Genomic DNA, 21735 nt, shown 5'->3' with positions numbered 1-21735 from the left:
CACCCACAACAGCGAAGCAGAAACTTGTGAGGCAGTTTGTGGTTGAGCGGAGGCATTGAAGCTGAGGCGCCCAGCAACAGGGGCAGAGGCCAAGGCTTTTGTCACGAACCAACCTTAAACTCTGTTTAGAAGCTGTCTTCACTGAGGAATTAATGAAAAATGGAATCCTGTGTACACAGGTGTGCTTGTAATGAGATTTCTTACTACAGTGTAGGACTTGGAGGTGAACAAAGAGGCAACAGAAAATGAAGGCAGATTGTATTTTTCCCCATACAGTCACTGTGACTTTGCTGTTTCTTCCATGGAGGAGGCTTCTCTGTTCTCTCCCCTTGAATCGGGGCCACTTGTGACCACGGGCCCTGTGACCTAGAGGCTGGGTCATGCGAGGCTTTCCTCTGATCTGCTGGGGTCCTTGTTTCTGGAGCCACCCCCTTGCTGTGAGGACACCTGTGGCCACGTGAGAGGCGTGCAGAGGCCCGCTCCTCCCCAGCTGTCACTCACCCCCTGCAGGGCTCTTCCCAGCTCTCGACCTGTGGAGGCTGTGAGCACAGCGGTGGTTTTACACTCGGAGTAAGGAGGTTTGTTAAACAGCAGTAGATGATGTGAGCACATTTTGGAAGCTGGAAACAGGTGTTGCCATGATAAAATCCTAAAGCCTTTGGCATTGGCTTAGGGTCCAGGTGGCGGGCAAAAGTCTAAGGGCCTCGCAGAAGCTTTAGGGCTGGGGATGGGGTGGGCATGTGGTGTCTGTCCCCCTCCTCTGCCTGGATGGACAGTAAGTAAGCCTGTGGGCCTGGCTGGATTTGGGCCACATCCCTGAAAGGAAAGGAGGGACGTTTTATTGTGAACTGGAGGAAAGGAGCTCCTCGTTACGTGGTGGTGGCGCATTTGGGGTTGCTGTTGCTGTGATACAGAGCAGAACACACAAAATGTATTTAATGAACTCAGTAATTTAGTTCAGGAGATTTCCAGGCAGAATATTCAAAGAGCCACCTGGCTTCCACTTGGTGCCTGTGATAGAACTGGAGAGGAGGCAGGTGAGCTAAAGAACAGTGTTTCAGTATAAAGAGACAGGACTTGCTGGGTTCAAAAATAAAACTTTCTCATTTCCAGCCTCTCCTCCAGGCAGAGGGTCCTCAAATGAAGGAATGGCTTCAGGCAGTTCGCAGATCTAGGCTGGTCTGTGGGAGCCTTTGCTGAGGCCTTGGATCTGGGCTGTGGTCCTTCTCTCAGCGGCTGGCCTCTGAGAATTAGAAGGATGCTGACCCTCAGCCTGGAAAGGGAGGCGGGGACAAAGGGCTCCTCTCTTCATGGGTGTGGCTTTGTCTGATAAAGTGGATTATAAATTGTTACACAAAAAGCCCACAAAGATTGTAAGAGATAATGTATCTGCTTGAACTGAAACAGAACAAAATGAAAAAAGGCCTTTGGACCTCCAAACTTGTACTGGCAGGAAGCAGGCTGAGAAAACTCCCCAGCTGCAAACATGGGCTACTTTTTATGGGAAATGAAGTACATCTGAGAGGCTGGAACCACGAGCCCCAGAGCACAAGCACCAGGCAGCAGACCAGAGCCCTAATCATGGCGCTGGGTGTGTGTGCCCCTGCTGTCCTGTGCCGGCCCCTCCATGTGTGCGGGCCATGTGTATGTCTCTAGTTCATAGGCCTTTAGATCCGAGGGAACACGTGACGAGCCTCATGCTCCCCTGACGTGGTTTAGATGATGAGATCCTGGTCTTCAAGCTGAGGTGGTAACCTTGTGGACCTTGGAGCCTTGGGGAGGTGCCAAGTGCATTTTGCATGTGGATGGATGTGAACTGTGGCCAGAGGGTAGACTGGGCTGGTGGTGGATTGTATTTTCCAAAGAGGACCACACAGCATCTCCCATCCCACATGGTGCCACTGCAGTGTGGTGGTGACACTCCTTTCACTGAGAGGCCACATCCTTTTTCCTTCCTCTGGGGCCTGGGCCATCTGTGATCATGATATAAATGATGCTCTGTGCCTTGGGGGCTAAAGACAACACAGCTTCTGCCTGGTTCTCGTGGGGATGCCCATGCTTGGAACCCAGCCACCATGGAAGCCCAGACCAGCCCCACTTGGGAGACCACATTGGGAAGCTACTCACTGGTGTTCCTGTCATCCCAGCCCACACCACCATCAACTGCCAGATGTGTGAGAGAAGCTTCCAGGTGGTTCCAGTGTGAGTCATCACCAGCCTTTGTGTCTTGCCAGCCGAGGCCCCATACCTTGAGGAGCAGAGATGAGCTGTCCCCTTCGTCCCTTTGTGAATCTCTGACCTGTAGAATCGCCACTAAGTGGGTAGTTTGTTGTGCACCCACAGGACGTGGAACCTACTCTCTCCGCGTTGCAGCAAGCACTCATGTATTAGAGGTGGTGTGAGGCCCCGCAGAGATTCACGAAGTTTTAATCTCACACATTCCAGTTTTCTTCAAACTTTCTATGGCATATGATTCCGTAGTTTTGCTGCCAAAGAACACTGAGTTTTCTTAGGTCCTTCCATTTGATGGTCATCACAGATGGGATGCTTTGTGCCTTGTACTTTTCCATGTTTATATGTTTTGGAGTATTTTTCTTGATGCACGGTGAGAAGTAGGAACTGTTATGGTGGTTGGATTTGCAATCTGCCTAACTCACTATGCCATTTATTTTTGTTGTGAAAAATATCTCAGTCAACTGGAATAATTTCACTTTTATCCAGGCAATTTATCCTGTGGACTTTGTTAAGCAAATTGAAAATGATTTAAGTCTAATTTATTCTGTTTCATGCCAAGAGAAACCTATCAAGAAACTGTTAAAGCAATGAAATGTCAGGATGAGGAGAACTTGGCATAAATGGTTACTTTTCTGAGAGCTTAAGACTGGTTGGTTAAAGGTCTAATTTGTAATCAGGTACTGATGAGCATTACATCTGGGAGCCTAGGGAGGAAGATACATTCCTGACCCATTCAGTGCTATTTGTAGGAGTTGGCATATCCTTTGAAGGGTTGAGGGAAGGATGGAGAGAAAAGTTCATAATTGTTTGATTGTACACATATGGTCTGCATTAAAGGTCCCCAAGACACCCCCTTGCTCCACCGTGCCCCCCCCCCCCCGCCCCCGATGATTCACTAGGACTCCCAAGACTCAGCATGTAGTAGTCATGGCTACGACCATTACACTGGAAGGAGACAGAGCAAAACCAGTAAAGGGAAAAGGTGCATGGGGCGAAGTCTGGGGAAAACCAGGCAGAAGCTTCCAAGGGTCCTCTCCCAGAGGTGTCACACAGAACATGCCTCACTCCCCCAGGAATGAGTTAGGACAAGACATGTGGAATGTTGATGGCCAGGGAAATTCGGTAAAGACTCAGCACTGAAGGTTCCTATCTGGGGCTGGTCATGTAGGCAGCCTCTGAGTGGCAGGTACTGAAATTCCAGACTCCCATAAGGAAAACAGGTATTCAGCGGGAAGCCAGTTTCAGCCAAATACTGAAATATGATATAGTTGTAGTCACAAAAGGGGAGTGTTGGAAGATAGATAGATAATGTTGGAAGAAGAAAAGACTTAGTTTTTTAGAATTTCGTGTTAAGTATTGGATAGAAACTGAACTTTCCTGAGCTTCTGTTCTATGCAGGTACTAAATGATGACAGTCCCTTTTTGTTTGTTTCACTTTTACTTTTTTTTTTTTAACATCTTTATTGTATAATTGCTTTACAATGGTGTGTTAGTTTCTGCTGTATAACAAAATGAATCAGCTATATGCATTCATATATCCCCATATCCCCTCCTTCTTGCATCTCCCTCCCACCCTCCTTATCCCACCCCTCTAGGTAGTCACAAAGCTCTGAGCTGATCTCCCTCTGCTATGCAGCTGCTTCCCACTAGCTATCTATTTTTCATTTGGTAGTGTATATATGTCAGTGCCACTCTCTCACTTCTTCTCAGCTTAGCCTTCCCCCTCCCCGTGTCCTCAAGTCCATTCTCTACAGGCAGAGTCGCTTTTGTGAGAAGTGTTGAATTGTAACTAAATATTGAGTACCTATACAGTATATTTGCATTACAAGAGTGTGTAAAATAAATTCCTCCATCTTTGTAAATTTAGAGAATATCATTGAATGAAGGAATGAGCTAGTCTTTTGAGGGAAGGGCAGCAGAGTCACTGCAAGAGTGGGGCTGCTGATGGTACTGGCCCTCTTGGCCCAGAGGTGAAGTCTGCACACTGGCTGTGTACTCTGTGCACAGGACACACCTGCATGCAGCCATGGAGAGTTCCCACAGCCTCCTCTGTCCCTCTCCGGCTGCCCTTCACAGTCTCTTCCTGGAGTGGAGGTCCACTCTTGCTTGGGGGTCTAAGAGAAACATGGCTTTTTTCTTGTGGATTTGAGTAAAATATGGCAAAAGAAGGGTTAATACAATCCAGGTCTTGAGGTGCGGTCCTCAGTTCACCATCACTCTCAGTTGACCCTGGGGCTGGGGGTTTAAGGGCAAGTTTTGGTAAATCTCAAGGTGAAGTTTTCAGCCAGGCAAAGAGGAAAGAGAGACTGAATACTTTTTTTTTTTGTGGTAGGCGGGCCTCTCACTGTTGTGACCTCTCCCGTTGCGGAGCACAGGCTCTGGACGTGCAGGCTCAGCAGCCATGGCTCATGGGCCTAGCCGCTCCGCGGCATGTAGGATCTTCCCAGACTGGGGCACGAACCCACGTCCCCTGCATTGGCAGGCGGACTCTCAACCACTGCGCCACCAGGGAAGCCTGAGACTGAATACTTTTTTTTTTTTGCTGTACGCGGGCCTCTCACTGTTGTGGCCTCTCCCGTTGCGGAGCACAGGCTCTGCACGCGCAGGCTCAGCGGCCATGGCTCACGGGCCCAGCCGCTCCGTGGCATGTGGGATCTTCCCGGACCGGGGCACGAACCCGCGTCCCCTGCATCGGCAGGCGGACTATCAACCACTGCGCCACCAGGGAAGCCCTGAGACTGAATACTTTTAACTCTGTATTTTGGAGTGAAGTCACTGACAGCTTGGGATTTTGTCTCACTCTTACTACTAAGTAATTGTTTTGAGATGAAAGTTATGTAATCTCTCAGGTTTCATTTTTTTGGAGTTTAAAAAAAATGTGATGATGGCAGAGCAGATGATATGTAAACCCTTTCCAAGCTTTAGGAGTCAGTGAAAATATATTGCTTGGGGCTGGAGAACATGGGCAGGGAAATGCTGGCTGCAAAGTAGATAGATAAGTAGATAGATAGAAGGAGATTTGAATCCAGTTGGGGTCACACGGGCATTTCTCTTCCCGAACTATGGGTTCTGTAGTGTAAAACAGAAGTGATAATATTTACTTATGTTTGAAAATGAAGTTATGTACATAAAGTATCCAGCAGAGCAGTTGTCACACAGTAGGCCCGCACAAACCCATCTGTTCAGTTGTTCATGATCAGGGTCTGTCTCAGGCCCTGGGTCCATGGGGTGAACTAGCTCCAGAACAAGCTGTGGCTAAATCAGAAAAAAAGTGGATTTGCTCTTTGGGAACTGGTATAACTCTGGATCTGACTGTCCTCTACTATCTAAGTTTGTGAAATGCCAGTAGTTGTGTGAAGCTCAAGGTATGTCAGGCATGGTGCCATTATTTTCTATGGTGTCTCTTACCAGCAGAGTTTTTAAGGAGGTGGTTTCCTTAGCCACTAAAAAATGTTCACATGATTTTTAAAAATACATGCAATTATGTAACAAGTTTCATAGTGAGTGATGGTTTTCTCCCCCTATCTTTTTTTTTTTTTGCAGCACGCGGGCCTCTCACTGTTGTGGCCTCTCCCGTTGCGGAGCACAGGCTCCGGACGCGCAGGCTCAGTGGCCATGGCTCACGGGCCCAGCCGCTCCGTGGCATGTGGGATCTTCCCGGACCGGGGCACAAACCCGTGTCCCCCGCATCAGCAGGCGGACTCTCGACCACTGCGCCACCAGGGAAGCCCTCCCCCTATCTTTATTTAGTCGAAGTAGTTGATTAATTTTGGATTTTGGGACTAGTCCTGTTCTGCTTATATTTGCATGATTTTGTTTTAGTGATGACACTGTGGGAAATTATATGCCTAAGGCAGATTTCAGGCTTCTGTTTTGATCTGTGTATCCATCCATCTATCCATCCATCCATCCATCCATCCTACCTACCCACCCATTTATTCATTTATTATCTATTTGTTTACCTACCTATTTATCTACCTACATATCTACCCACCCATTCATTCATTTTCAAGGTCTAAAGGTCTTTTGTGGTGGGAGGAGGGTCGAATTGCAGATCTACCTCTGAATAATATCTCTTAGCAAACAGTAGGGCCATTCTCTGATTGAAACGCAACTCTAGATTTCTAGAGGGAGCTGCTCAGTTTAAAGATTCATTTTCTAACAAGGAAAATGACCCATTACAGATCTTCCTTGACTTACAGTGGAGCTAAGTCCCATAAACCCCATCATAAGTTGAAAATATTGTAAGTCAAAACGCATTTGCGGGCTTCCCTGGTGGCACAGTGGTTGGGACTCCGCCTGCCGATGCGGGGGACATGGGTTCTTGCCCCGGTCCGGGAGGATCCCACATGCCGCGGAGCGGCTGGGCCCGTGAGCCATGGCTGCTGGGCCTGCACGTCCGGAGCCTGTGCTCCTCAACGGGAGAGGCCACAACAGTGAGAGGCCCACGTACCGCAAAAAAAAGCAAAAAACAAAATGCATTTGCTACACCTAATCTACCTAACATAGGTGGGCCAGGCTCACAGCCACCGTGACCACTTTGAGTGCAACATGGTCTGGAGGTGCTCCTCCCCTTTGGTGAAGTGCCAGGGTCCAGCCACAACCGCTGACAACATTTCTTTTCTGAGTCAGTGTGTATTGAGTGCCCTCGTTTTACAGGTGCTGCTTCGTGCGGTTTTGATGGGACCACTACACTCGGCGCATGACTTGTAATCATGGTCAAGTGCCTGTAATTGCTGGAATTTGCTGCTGTGGTCGTAGAGGTTAATTGCATGCACTACAGTTTCTGTTTCTAGTTATTGTCATCTCAGCAACGGTGAATGGGGTTCTTCACGGAAAAGCAGAAAGCTTTCCTAATGTGCTTGATGCAGATTTTCCCATGTGCCGTCTGTCCCTGATGGCCATATTGCCATGGTGATTTCTTGGGCGGGATACTCGGTCTCCAAGAGTCAGAGGAGTCTTTGTGCTGCCTTTCACTTTCATAGCTTTTATAAACTCTTCTCCAATCTTTGCATTCATTTGAAAAAACATAGAAATATTTATGGCCTCATTGATATCTCAGTAGAAGACTTTCATTCATCCCCTGCGGAGAAGAGCTCTATAAACGAACATACATGTAATGCATCCAGTCCCCACTGTTGGACATTTAGGTTGTTTCTTTTTTTTTTTTTTTTTTTTTTTTTTTGTTGTTGTTGTTGTACGCGGGCCTCTCACTGCTGTGGCCTCTCCCGTTGCGGAGCACAGGCTCCGGACACACAGGCTCCGCGGCCATGGCTCGCGGGCCCAGCCGCTCCGCGGCATGTGGGATCTTCCGGGATCGGGGCACGAACCCGTATCCCCTGCATCGGCAGGCGGACTCTCAACCACTGCGCCACCAGGGAAGCCCTAGGTTGTTTCTTATTTTCTCACTTCTCAAGACAGCACCCAGTGAATGTCTTTATCGTGCCTACATTTGCACATGTGAGCGTTTCTCTAGGGTATGTACCTAGAATGGAACAGAGCTGTAGGACACGCACACTCTTCCACTCCATCGTGTTGCCAGAATCCTCTCCAGGGAATAGTGTGTTCAAGCTCCCGTGTCCAGGAGTGTCCGGAGCTCCTGTTCACCCACAACCTTGCTAGTATAGGTACTGTCAGACTTGAAAGTTTTTTCCAATACTATGATCTGAAATGGTATCTCGTCTCTATTTCTCTGAGAAATAGTGAGCTTGCAGTTTTTGGTATGTGTGTTGGTCTTTTGAGTTTTTTCTTTTGGAAAGTGCTTGTTTGTATTTTTTGTTCTTTTTCCTAGTTTTTGATATTTGTCCTTTTTCTCAGTTTTTCTTTTCTTTCTTTCTTTTTTTTTTTTTAATAGATGTTAAGTGTAGTTAGGTGTAGAGGTGGACATTTCCCCTAAATCCGCATGCAGCATGTGTGTGTGTGTGCGTGCGCACGTGTGCATGTGCATGTGTGTGCGCAGTGAAGCACAGGGTGACCAGAAAAAAGGCAAAGAATGTGAGAGAATGTTGCACGTTTGGGGAGTTGTTGGCCATGTGTATGAATGTAAAGGAGCGATCCTGTGGGGCCTTGCACTGCTGTGCTCTCCGGCTGATGGGATGGCACGGTTAGGCTGTCAGTGTAGAAGGCACCCATGGTGTTAAAATGGAGATGTATTAAAGGAGGTTGGATTGGAGGGGAGCAGTTGGAGTCATGGAGGAGAGACAGGTTGAGGCTTGAACTCAGGGTATGGAGACGGGCAGCGTGGACGTCAATTTGGGAACATTAGATTGGGGTGAAGTGTCCAGATTTAGAGCTGGGTAATTGTCCGTGCCTTTCACTCACATAGGAGGCGACATGGGTGGAGAAGGTTTGGGGTGGCGGGAAGCAGGGGATGATGACAAGGAGAGGTCAGCGGATGGGAGGGCACTAAGCCACAGGAGAGGCTTTTGAGGAGGAATTAGCCTCCCGCCTCGTCCTCCTCCCCCGCCCTCCTTTTCCATGTGTTTGTTCAGTTTTACTACTTTCATTATACAGTCAGCTAAGCAAAATGTGAAACATTTCCTAGTCCTGGTACGTGCAGCAGAAGCTCGATTGTACAACACGATGATGATGTAGATGGAAAGCAGTTCTGAATTTTGTTCATGTAACGTAGAATGTTCCCATTGTTGTCAGTTACCTTAGCTTATTAAAGTGAGCAAGTGTTTGGTTGTTGTTGTTAGTCAGTGGACTTAATTTACTTCACAGTAGTTACAGAATGATGAGGTGTCTTGCTGGTGGCGATGGTGCGGGGAGGGAGCTGGTTTGGTGTGGAGGTGCCACATGTGGGACCTTTGCCTGGGGAAGGGCAGGAGGTGGTGGTCTCATGCTGTGCCCCTTTGTGGTTCTTGTGCAGCTCTGTCTCTGGGAGGGCAGGGATGTGAGGTAGAGCTTCCTGAGTGGTCCTTTGACCCACGTGACAGAAGCTGAGGGAGCGTCCAGTGTTACTGATAAAGCTTCTGCCGCACGTACTGATGAAGAGAAGGCCACAGGAAGTGCTGCCATCCCTGATGTGTTAGAATTCACTCCTGGGGACTTCCCAGGTGGTCCAGTGGGTAAGACTCCGAGCTCCCAATGCAGGGGGCCCGAGTTTGATCCCTGGTCGGGGAACTAGATCCCGCATGCTGCAGCTGAGAGTCCACATGCTGCAACTAAGAAGTCCGCATGCCGCAACAAAGATCCCGCGTGCCACAACAAAGATCCTGCGTGCTGCAACAAAGACCTGGAGCGGCCTGAATGAATGAATGAATGAAAACCCAGAGAGTTCTCTGACTTCCAGGCTTGGCGTGTATACTCTGGGTACCGTCATGCAACCCATCATTTAAGCTGAATGGCAGAAAGTGTGTCTGATGTTTGGATGTTGTGGCACCCCTGCCTTTTCTGTTGAGTTTTAGAGTGGGACAGCTCTGTGTGCAGTCTGCTGAGGAGAATGGTTTCCAGAACTGTCCTTTCATGGAAACAAAAATGCTTTCTATTACCTTGAAACTAGTTTCAAGCAATAGAGTATATTTTTGTTTGGATTCTTGTTGTGATCAGTTTTAGTTTTTTCAATGTAGATTGCCTCCAAGCCTTTATTCTGAAAAACTTTCATACAAGTAGAAGAGTTGAAAGAAGGGTACAGCAAAAACCTCTGTGTTCTCCACTTACAGCCAATCGTTGTTTCCAGTATATAGTAGTATGTGCATGTATTTATAAAAAGACCAAAAAGCAATTCAAATTTCACAGTACATAAACATCACCATAGTTCTCCAGAGCCAGGGACCCTCTGTGGGCCCCATTCCTGTAGATGAAGCTCACCTCCTGGCAGGTATGCAGCCTTTGCTGCGCACTCCCCCGGCCGTGGTCCTGAAACCATAGAACATGTTTGGAGGCTCAGTAGAGCATAGGTTCTTCTGTCTTGGTACAGAAAGAATTCAGCGAGAGGCAGGGTGACAGGTAAGGGAAGAGTTTATTAGTATAGGATGCTTGTGAGAGATACAAGGGGGCAGGCAAGGGAGTGCTGTGCCGAGAACTTAGTGGGCTACATTTTTATAATCAAAGGAAAAGGAGTTGCCAGAACCAGTTTTAGATCTAAATCACTGTGAGGTCAAGATGCTACTTTTCCTGCCTTCAGACTGAGTATGTTCAGGGCTCAGGAAGATTCTTGATGGTGATGGTTCAGTGATGATTCAGCTATGACCTTTTGTTTTCCTCGTCCCTCCTTTAGATATGGTCAGCTAGTCTGTGTGAGACTGGAGGCAAAAGTGCCGCTTGTTGGGATAACAGCACCTTGGCAAAATCTTTGTGAGTCTTCAGTTCCCTGGTTTGACGACGGTTGAGTTGGCAATTAGTACAAGATGCCCACGTAGTTAAATCCAGTGATTTGGCCTCTGAATGTTTTCTCCCCTAAAGAGCCTTAAGGATTCTTAGTTATAGGCGTTGGAATCCACGCTGGAAGGTTAAGCAGCAAAGGAATGTGTTGAAGATCTCTGGGAGGACCCAGGGCCAGACCCTGAGGTTATGAAGATCCCAAGGGGGCCTCGGTAGCTGCTGAACCACTGGGACATTGGGATGAGCTTAGCAGCTGTGCGGCTGCCACCCTCCAGAGTCAGGTGCCTCAGCCACACAGCTCCCTGTGGAGCAGGGGCCTGGCATTGCTGGATTCGGATCCTGATTCTCGGGCAGGTGTATCTGACTGGAGGAGCCCAGGCCACATGATGGCCCCTTAGCTGCAAGAGAGTCTAAGACACAATTGTTCTTATTTTCTACTTTGGGAAGGTGGGACCCACAGCATAGGAAGTTATCAAGGTGATGGAAGGCGTAAAAAAGGTTATGGGGAGTCAGATGGCAGATGTCTACCACAGTTCCCCGTGGGGGCTTTTAATGGATGGCTTATTACCGAGTTTCAGCCATGCAGGACCTTTGATTTCCTCATGCTTTTCATCTCCGACACCCACTTAGCAGCACATGCTATCCCCTGTTCTCTTTGAAATAGAGTTTGCTTTCTTTCCCACTCTCCCCGCACCCAGTGCATGTCTTCTTGTTTCACTATAACAGCTTCCGGGCTAACTTCCCTTCCTCCAGCCTCTTCCTTCCCAAGTAAATGTTAGCTGTTGTCATGAGTTAGTCTTCCTGAAAAACATCTGTTTAGCCACGCTTCTGCCTGGACAACTTAGTGGGGCCCACACTCCAGCCCCTGGCTGTGATGCTCTTCAAGACCTCTGTTAGCAGAATCCACACTACCCTCCACTTGGAGCTGTGAGACCTTTGAGAACAGCTTCATAACATATGTTGTCCCAACCAAGAGGGTGGATGGTAGCAGAAGATAACAGCCACACGTAGCATCCTCAGACTTAATGGTGAAATGCCTGTTATCAAGGTGTTCCAAACACCTCGGGTGTATTTTTTCAGCCAGCCTGGGAGCTCTGTGTACTTTGGTTTGCCTTGAGATTGTTTTTATGAAGTCTGTACCATGGGTAACATATGCTGGATAATGAAGAGTAGAAGAAAAATTAGTCCTGAATGAATGACTCACTCCCATGCTGCTGCTGCTAATTTTAATTTACATTAGGAGTGGTAAAGCAGCTGTTCAGTGTTTTATCGAATAACAGAAATCTCTAAACAGCCTTGAAATCAATCCATTTATTGAATTGGAGAATCTTGTTGAAAGCAATTTTAGCAGTGGGCCTTATCTTGTGTCCTGACCTGGGAAGGAGTGGAGAAGAAATAGACTAGAGCCCTTTGACTTACTTGCTTTGCCAAGACCAGGTATATTGTTGATTATGAGGCCACATTCAGTTTGGTTAGCAGAGTTCTGTCTCCGCAGGCACGCTGGGAATCACCCACATTGCATTTCCTCACACAGTCCCGGCCCACTCGTTGCCTTGGAAGTTAGACTAGTGTCTAAACTTCAGCTAACCGAACAAGCTACTCTCTTTATTTTCAGGATACAATTAAAATTATATATATATACATGTACACATGTAAAGAATCCTTGACTATTGTGATAAAATAATTTTTATAACCTTTCCCTCCACTTATAGAAATAACTTATGTTCACGGTAGAAAATTTGAAAATACACACACAGAAGGGCCAGGTAGAAAGAGGAAAAAAGGAATCATCCACATTTTCTACCCCCAGAGGTCAAAACTACTTGTGACATCTTGTTTTTTAACTCTGTGTCCTCTGCGTATATATACTTGCATATTTGGGATAATAATTATGGATCTGGTTGTGTACCTCCTCTCTTCACTCAGGTTATGTTTGGGTATGTCCCATGCCGTTTAACATTCTTTGAAAAGATGTCTTTTCTAACAGCTTTATTGAGATATAGTGCACGTGCTACAAAGTTCACCCTGTACCAACAGAGTTGTGCAACCTGCAAATGTGCTTTAAAGGTGCTGTAATGTTCCAGCACATGGCACAGAGCGTTCTTTAACCTGTGCCCTCAAGTCAGACCCTTTGGCTTCAGTGGAATGGTTTACCATATTTAGACCTTATATAGTCGAATTATTTAGAGTTAATTTGTCAGTATGCACATCTTCATATTATCCCTCTGTGACAATTAAGTATTTTTATTTTCACTTTTTAAGTAAGGAGACTGAATAGTTAATTTTATCTCTGTGTGTATACGCACTTAAATTTCATTTCAAAAGGTGTTACAGGAAATGGCAAGGAAGTCATTTTTGGTCCCTCACTCAGCTCATTAGTGCAAGTAGACTGGCTCCTCAGACCAGGCGGGGCATGTAGAACCCCATATCACAGACGCCCAGGTTTGCAAAGGTGGCACCAAGGGAAGACCATCTGTTTCATGAAGGAATCACAAAAAGATTTAGTATAGGATTCCTTTGAGAAGGGATTTCTTTAGTTTGTTTAAAGCAGTTATGATCTCTATAGTCAACCTATTTTGTTCCCCCATGGGATCATTGTTACGGCATGTGAGATCTTTAGTTGCGGCATGCTGGATCTTCATTGCGGCATGAGGGATCTTTAGTTGCGGCATGTGGGATCTAGGTCCCTGACTAGGGATTGAACCCAGGTCCCCTGCATTGGGAGCATGGAGTCTTAACTACTGGACCACCGGGAAGTCCCTATAATCAACCTATTTTGTATTCAGTTCTTTAATTTGGCTTTTAGAAACATAAATTTCCTAAGGGTCCTAATGTTGGAGGTACACGTGCTCCACATGTCCTGAGCGTTTGGATGGGGTGGGAAGGGTGAGGGAGGGAGGGCTCTGCACACATCTAAGACAGGAGCTCTGGATGAGACTTTCTAATTTTCGATGTTGAAAAGTTACCTCTTGTGTCTTCACTTTTTATTAGGCTATTTTATAGGAGTGAACGTAGATTTAAAAACGGGAATATAGACAGAATTTGGCCTCAAAAAGGAGTGTTTAAACCCAAATTAGGCCTGTGGCTCAAGGTAACAAACTGAACTCAGACATTCAAGAACCACTCCCTCATTGCCAATTCCCATTGAAATGAGCAAAGGAGTAGACAACCGGGATTGCCCAGGTTCACACAGTTGCTGCTGCTGATGAGGATCTTGTTTTGTATTATTGGTCTTGGTTGCAAAAATTCCATTTGATGTGCTTCTTGTTAGGTTTATTATTCACTTCTTTCTAGCAGTCTTTGGGATGGGAGTTAGGAGGCAAACTGGTTTTTCCTTTTCTTCAACAACTCGATTCCCCCCACCCCTCCTGTGGTGTACTACTCTGTTTGCTATATGTTCTAGTTTCTGACTTTCTTTATAAATTTTGCATTTGTATAGCTTCTGCTCTGCTCAAAGTTTTTGCTTGATGCTCTGAATCTTAATGAGCACTGCTGGGAATTGGATGGCTTTGCCCTCAGACAAACAGGGGAATAGTGAATGTTGTGGCATATATGGCAAATCCTAGTCTTGCTTTCTGTTTATTTTCCATTACGCTCAGTTGTTTATGTTGGAAGGAATAGGAGTGAGTCAGACTCTCGGTCTGGGGAGCAGAAAGCAGTGATTGGCCAGTTTAACCTATATAATTTCTTCATTCTGTATAACAGCTTGGGTGTCATTGCACGCCAGCCTGTGAATTTGTACTCAGGTTTGATCCACTGTATCTTTTAAAAAATATATAGTTATCAAATAATTAAGTAGGAAGAAACCAATAAAGGAATTCCTTGTGATCTTGTTTTGAATTCTTCGGTGACAGGAATTAATGTATTTTTAATCAGCAAGGTGACAAGCAGTATACAGAGGCTTTCAAGTAGAGGCAGTGATCAGGGTCCACAGGCCCTTATCTGCAATTCTGAAATCCAAAAGCTCTGAATACTGGAAATGTTTTTGCAACTCATTTGGGGGCACAACTGGGTTGTGAGCTGGTATGAGGTTATTGATAGTCTTTATTCCATGGATAGTTGATATTTGTGCATTTCAGTGGAAATTTTAATGGTTTTGAATAGGATGTTACTCCAGACTCTTCTTGGTATTTTACATGCGATATGGGATATATACCATATTATTTTTTTGTAAATTGGAAAAATCATGAATTTCAAAACACATCTGGCACCAGAGGATTGTATGGGAAACTGCCCAGGCTGTTACAACAGCGTCAGGCCCCCACTGCCTGACTGTCCCCAGCCTCTCCCACCTTGTAGCCAAGGTGATGTTGAGCCCTCTAGGTTGGGTTCAGAATCGTAAGGCAGGGTGCTCCATGTCTTTAGGGATACTTCCGGTATGGCTGAAGAGAGCAGTCCTGGAGTCAAAACTTTAGGATCAGAGAAATCTTGGGGCCTGAGAGATCATCTGCATCATTTTAGGGTGAGAGAGTTGTTCAGGAGAGATTGGAATTAACTGACATGTCCAAGGTCATACGTTTTCAGTGATCACTTAATGTTTTAGAGCTTCTCAAAATGATACTCTTTTCAAATTCGAAATTAACCTCTAGGGATATAACTCTGTCATCTTCAATTGTATGACATTGGAGAAGAAATGTTTTAAAATTCAAAATGGTTATTTTATATACTATTATGCAATTTTTGGCACAGTAAATTTGATAGCCCTTATATTTTCTTAATGCTATAACTGTATTATTAAAAACATGAATCTAGAATTTTTGGAATGAGGTTGCCATAGAAATGAAAATAAAATACCAAAAAGACACTTTAGGGTATAGCTAAGAATTTAAAATCCACCACATTTGAAATCAAGCCAATGCCATGACAATTTGCAGGGGAGCAAAGACATATTTGATTGGCTTAAGGATATTTACTGGTATTGTCTTTTGCCCAATTGTGGAATTAAATTGGTAGCTAGGTGTTAGGTCAAATACATGTTTCTAGTTCATGGGTCAATATATTCTTGAGACGTTTTCCCTTGTTTTCTTAAAAGGTATAAAAAGGCAGGATGTAGGGTTAGGTGTGTATTATATATGCCAGGATGAATCAAATTAATTCCTTTAATATCTTAATTTATGGAGTGTAGCTAATTTTACACTTTCTCTCTGAGGGCCGTGCTTTCCTATTGCTCACCTTCAAAGCAATAACGGAGAAACTGTTGCTGTCAGTAATGTTTGATTAGTAATGAGCACTACACTTGGTGGAGGCCTGGTGAGGTGAGGCCCATTAGCTGCCTTGCAGGACTAAAGAGCGATGATAGTGCTTCCATTAGTATTTCTGTCTAAGGACTTGGAGAGCCTCAGAGATCATACTTTTTATAATGAAATTAGAAATTATTTATTTTACTGAGAATTGTTATTTTAAGTTCATTAACTGCAGTTGTAGAAGTGGAGGGAATGCAATTTGTCTAGAGTGTCAGCCGAGGTAGAAGAAATAGGATTATGATCAGAGAGCATAGGAATGCTGCATAAATGCCCTATCTCATCCTGTACCACCTGCCTGACAACAGAGAGATTAAGAAGAAGAAGCAGATGCTCCAGCAATGGAGCTTTGAAATCCCAGCGACCAGGGTATAATCCTGGCGCCTCCGCCCAAATTCTTTACTCTCTCCATGCCTCCCTAAGGGCGGCACACAACCACCTTTTCTAGTTCATGGCCTTTTGGTGACTGCATAGCACAGTGCCAGTTAAGGAGTAAAAGCACTGGCATGTGGAGGCCATTCTTGCTCAGAAATGATCAGAAACAACTGGGCTTGAGACCTAGCCATAAACGCCTGGAGGTAAGAAGAAGGGGTAATGTGGGGTGTTCCTGAGCTCTCATCAGCCTGGAAGGCCAGCTCACCCTCTTTCTCCTGGGTCCACAGCAGGCAGGGGCTTGGCTGAGGAGCAGTGGGTGGGCTGAGCCTTAGAGCAGACCCCCGAGTATAGTGTCCTTCACCTGGGCTTTGTGAGAGGAACATACTGTCTGAGAGTAGGCTGTCTTTGCAGATTGAGGACAAAACACAAAACTGTAGTGGCACAGACAGTCTAAGCAGAGACCCTGATCCATATGGAATGTTTTCTCCACAGGAGGCTTCCCTCGCACCCAGAGGGGCCCTCGGATGACTGTAAGGAAAGCAACATTTTTCTTAGGAGGCAACTTGGAACTTGCTCCCGGGTTTAATCCACACCTCATGGAAACCTCGAAGTTCCACATTATAGAGCACAGAAGAAATGCCCTTGATTTAAAAATGGTAAAGGGCAGGTATTAGTAGTTATTCACCATGGCCATTGGAAGACGACAGAAATGTTTCCCAGAAACTTCTACTTTTTTTTTTTTTTTTTTTTTTTTGCGGTATGCGGGCCTCTCACTGTTGTGGCCTCCCCCGTTGCGGAGCACAGGCTCCGGACGCGCAGGCTCCGGATGCGCAGGCTCAGCGGCCATGGCTCACGGGCCCAGCCGCTCCGCGGCATATGGGATCCTCCCAGACCGGGGCACGAACCCGTATCCCCTGCATCGGCAGGCGGACTCTCAACCACTTGCGCCACCAGGGAGGCCCGAAACTTCTACTTTTAAGCAGCTTATACTCAGAGTGAGTTTGCTGTAAAATAATCAATCATCTGTATGGGATTATTGATACTGATCAATTAAATATTGGAAAATGACTAATAAATAAAACTTTTGTTATTCTCTGATTACTTTTCAGCCCTTTCTCCTGACATTAGGTCAAGGGACCATTTGTTTCTTACGGTTCATAATGAGAAGATTCTGGCATGTCTCTGGGAAGATACTGTTCCTCTCTTCAGTATGTCTTTGGAGGCAGGGTTGCAGTTCCTTTAAAGAGTGAAATTGTTATTAATAAATGCTTTTTGTTTCTTTTTTTTTAAGAGTATTTATTTTTTTTTGGCTGTCGGGTCTTAGTTGCGGTACGTGGGCTCTTCGTTGCACCGCGTGGGCTTCTCTCTAGTTGTGGTGCACGGGCTCCAGGGCATGTGGGCTCTGTAGTTGTGGCGCGCGGAGTCCAGGGCGCATGGGCTCTGCAGTTTGCAGCATGCGGGCTCTCTAGTTGAGGTGCATGAGCTCAGTAGTTGTGGCAGGCGGGTTTACTTGCCCTGCGGCACGTGGGATCTTAGTTCCCCAACCAGGGATCGAACCCACATCCCTGCATTGGAAGGTGGATTCTTTACCACTGGACCAACAGGGAAGTCTCAGTAAATCCTTTTTTTAAGTGTTGGGAGAGAAGAGACAAAAATACTTCCTTTTTTCCCCATATAACTTTAAATTCTGTTTGAACAAAGGAATAGTTTCTTGCTGTAATAAAGATTATATCAAATCAGTAACCATCATCATTCTCAATGATGAATTTATGACAATTTTATTAAAACCAAGTGCAAAGATCACCACTATCATCATTTTGTAATTATTAGTAATATGACTTTGGAAGATCTGTATAATGCCATAAGGCCTAAAAAAGAAAAAGAGGAACGATCTATTGGAAAGAATGAGAGAGACTCATCATTAGTCACAGACAGTATGTTTGTATACTAACAAAACCTGGAGAGAGTCACCTAAAAGCAGTTACGTTTAATTAAGAATTTAGTAAAGTGACTTAAACATTATTCTGATGGGGGGTTGGTGGTGGTGGGATGAAATGGGAGATTGGGATTGACATATATACACTAATATGTATAAAATAGATAACTAATAAGAGCCTGCTGTGTAAAAAAAACAAAATTCAAAAAAAATAAAATAAAATATGAAAAAATAAATAAATAGGATGCCTGGGTGGGGGGTTTGGGGGGGAAGAATAAAGGTCACTTCCCAAGGTCCACGTGGGAGTTCTCCCGTCCCTTCTGCTCTCTGTCTTTTAGTTTTCAAAGATCTCCACTGGTAAGAGAATATGATATTCAAAATTGTTAACTGATTAGGGAGTCAGAAAATCCTCAAAGGGACCTCGGTTTGGCTGGGGAAACAAGTTTCCAAAGCAAAATAAGCAATTTCAATTCCATCAGTGAATCTCTATAAAGAAAAGTCACTGTTACCCAAATTATATTCTTGCAGAAGAGCTAATTAGTGTAGATTCTGCCGCAGGTTTTATCTCCTGTTTCTGGATTAAAGGAAAGGGCATTCTCTGGTGGATAAAGCCTGGGAAGGTGGGGATGAAAAAAAAAAACACAAAACATTATTCGGGTATATCAGCAATTATCAGTAAGAAACTACTATGGGCAAAATACATGTATAGTAGCATATTGTCCCCAAATAGTCATGAACAATCCAGGAATAATCTTTAAAAAAATGACCAGGACTTGGCGAAGATGTTTAACTAAACATCTAAGAAGTAATGTTTAACTAAACATAAAGAAGTAAACTAAGGAGTAATGTTTAACTAAACATTACTGAGAAAAATTAAAAGAAAATTTGAGGGACTTCCCTGGTGGTCCAGTGGTTAAGACTCCGCACTCCCAACGCAGGGGGCCTGGGTTCGATCCCTTGTCAGGCAACTAGATCCCGCATGCTGCAGCTAAGAGCCCACCTGCTGCAACTGAAAATCCCATGTGCCACAACTAAAGATCCTGCATGCCACAACTAAAGATCCAACCCAGCGCAGCCAAATAAATATTAAAGAAAAAAGAAAATTTGAATAAACAGAGAAACACACTGTGTTCCTGTATGGAAAAATAGAATATCATAAGGATGTCATGTCTTGCCAAGTTTAGTTTATATGTTTAATGTAATTTTTTTGTATTTTGAATCCATTTCTATTCATTTAACATTTTAAGAATTTAAGTGTCATTCTGTTAAGAGTATATAATGGTGTGCTTAAACATTCCCTTATTTGCTTAAAATTTAGGTTGCTCCCACTTATTTTTCATGATAAGAAATGCTGTGAAGAAGGGCTTCCCTGGTGGCGCAGTGGTTGAGAGTCCGCCTGCTGAGGCAAGGGACACGGGTTCGTGCCCCGGTCTGGGAAGATCCCACATGCTGCGGAGCGGCTGGGCCCGTGAGCCATGGCCGCTGAGCCTGCGCTCCGCAACGGGAGAGGCCACAACAGTGAGAGGCCCGCAGTTTGATTAAACAATTTTAATCAAAATCTCCATGGGATTAAGAAATTGAATAACGATTAATTTGGAAAAAATAGGTGAATATAAATGTAGCCAAGTAAAAGTTTTAAAAAAATTGTGAAGAAAACCAGGCTCTCCCAAGCATTGTGAAATGTTGTGAAGATAAATTAGTTAAATCAGTGAAGTATGTGACCCAGAAATAGAATTTGGTCTATGTGGGAATATATGCTAGAGGAGTCACTACAAACCTGTGAGTTTGGGGAGATTATTTAACAGGGGGAATTGGCACCATTGGGTAGTTTTCTGAGAAAAAATTAATCCTCTCACCTGGTACCATATACCAAAATAATATCCAGCTGGATTAAAAGGGTGAAGTGTGAAACAAGTGAAAACATTAGAGGAAAATCCCTGTATTCACCCACTCAGCAGATGGTCACTGAGCTGGGCCTGGGCCAGGTGTCTGCTCCTGCATGTCAACTCTGACCTTGGAGGAGCTGCAGGTGCACAGAGGAGCATGGATGGGCCTGGCTCCACCAAGAGGAGGACATGGATGCTGGGGTGGCGTTGAGCAGGTGGCTCTGCCCTGACAGGGTCTGGGAAGGCCTCCCCGAGGAGTGGAGGTGTGAACCCGAGAGACCCCGAGCTGGTGAGGCCGTGCAAGGAGCCCTGAGGGGCTGTGTTTGAAGACCCAGAGGTCATGCCGGCAGACCAAGGGTGAGACTTAATGTGAGTGAAGAGCTTGGCAGGATCTGGAGCTTATGAGGCTTGAATAGCGTGTGGAGCAGTTCACAGTGGATCTTGAAGGTTTTGGGAACTGATTGAAAACAGGGCAGTGTGCCAATGTGTTTGGAAGCCTGGACTGGGGGAGGCAGGGGAAGGGGTCCTGGGAAAATGGTGGAGCACAGGTTGGACGTGGTGGTGGCTTAGAGCTGGCGGATAGTGAAGTGGACAGACTCAGAGACATTCAGGAGCAGGACAAAAGAGGTGGATGGGGAGTCACAGTGGGCGCTGGCGCTCAGGAGCCTGGTGGAGGGAGCAGAGGCTCAGGTGGTCTTCCTAGGGGCCACCCTATTTGAAATGATACCTGCCCCTCCTTGCAGGGATTTTTCTTTTATTTATTTATTTATTTGGCTGTGCTGTGCAGCATACGAGATCTTATTTCCCTGACTAGGGGTCGAACTCGTGCCCCCTGCATTGGGAACGCGGAGTCTTAACCCCTGGACCACGAGGGAAGTCCCAGGAATTTTATTTCTTTGATTTACTAATGTATCTTCATTTTGTAAAAATAGCAGTTGGCACCTGGTAGGTGCTTAGTAAATATCTGTTGAACAAGTGAACTAATGAAGGATGAGTTCCAGATTTCTGGTTTGAGCAGCTGGATAGGCAGGGCTGACGTTTCCTAACACTGGGACATCGGAGTTGGAGCAGGAGCAGGTGTGGAGGAAGATGTATCAGCTGATGGGTCCAGGGCTTCGGTATGTCAAGAAACAGGAAGGAATCCAATGGCAAACACTAGACTAGGGAAATATTTACAATAAATTATGTGGATGCCATCTTTAATATGTAAAGAGTACATGAAAACCAATTAGAAAAGATCACTAATGTTAGTAAATAAATGGTAGTATAAACATGAGTAGAAAATCCACAAAAGATAAAGGATACAAATATTTGAAAAAAATATTCAGCTTTATTAATACTAAAGAATGCAAACTAAATCAGTATGACAATTTCTCTCTCATCAAATGATTACCAATTTTAAATAATGAGAATAATGATGAACTGGTCAGAATGTAAATTTGTGCAGAGTTTTTGCGAAGTAATTTGGCAGAATGTATCAAGTGTCTTAAAATGTTTATATCTTTTGATCAAATAATTCTGTTTCTGGAAGTATATCATAAGGAAGCCTGAGAAAAGCCTATCCTGCCATGTACTCTTCCCCATCTGCTTACTTGACTCTGAAACCCTATCTTACTTGTGAAATACCCCTGGGGTGGCACAGGTAACAGGCGACTGAAGACCGGCTGCAGAAGCAGAGGGCTCCGTATGTCTGGGAACATTTTAACAACTGGAAGACTCATCAGTGAGCTTCATATTG

General features: G+C 45.2%; 1 protein-coding gene across 2 annotated transcripts in view; it reads left to right on the top strand.

The window, feature by feature from the left end:
- RPTOR (regulatory associated protein of MTOR complex 1) overlaps nucleotides 1-21735 on the top strand; it is a 342733-nt gene that overhangs the window by 59826 nt on the left and 261172 nt on the right. The window lies entirely within an intron of this gene.

This window comes from Mesoplodon densirostris, chromosome 18 (assembly GCF_025265405.1).
Source record: "Mesoplodon densirostris isolate mMesDen1 chromosome 18, mMesDen1 primary haplotype, whole genome shotgun sequence".
Taxonomy (NCBI): domain Eukaryota; kingdom Metazoa; phylum Chordata; class Mammalia; order Artiodactyla; family Ziphiidae; genus Mesoplodon; species Mesoplodon densirostris.
Note: the sequence above shows the minus strand (reverse complement) of the source record. Positions and strands in the feature narration are given on the sequence as shown.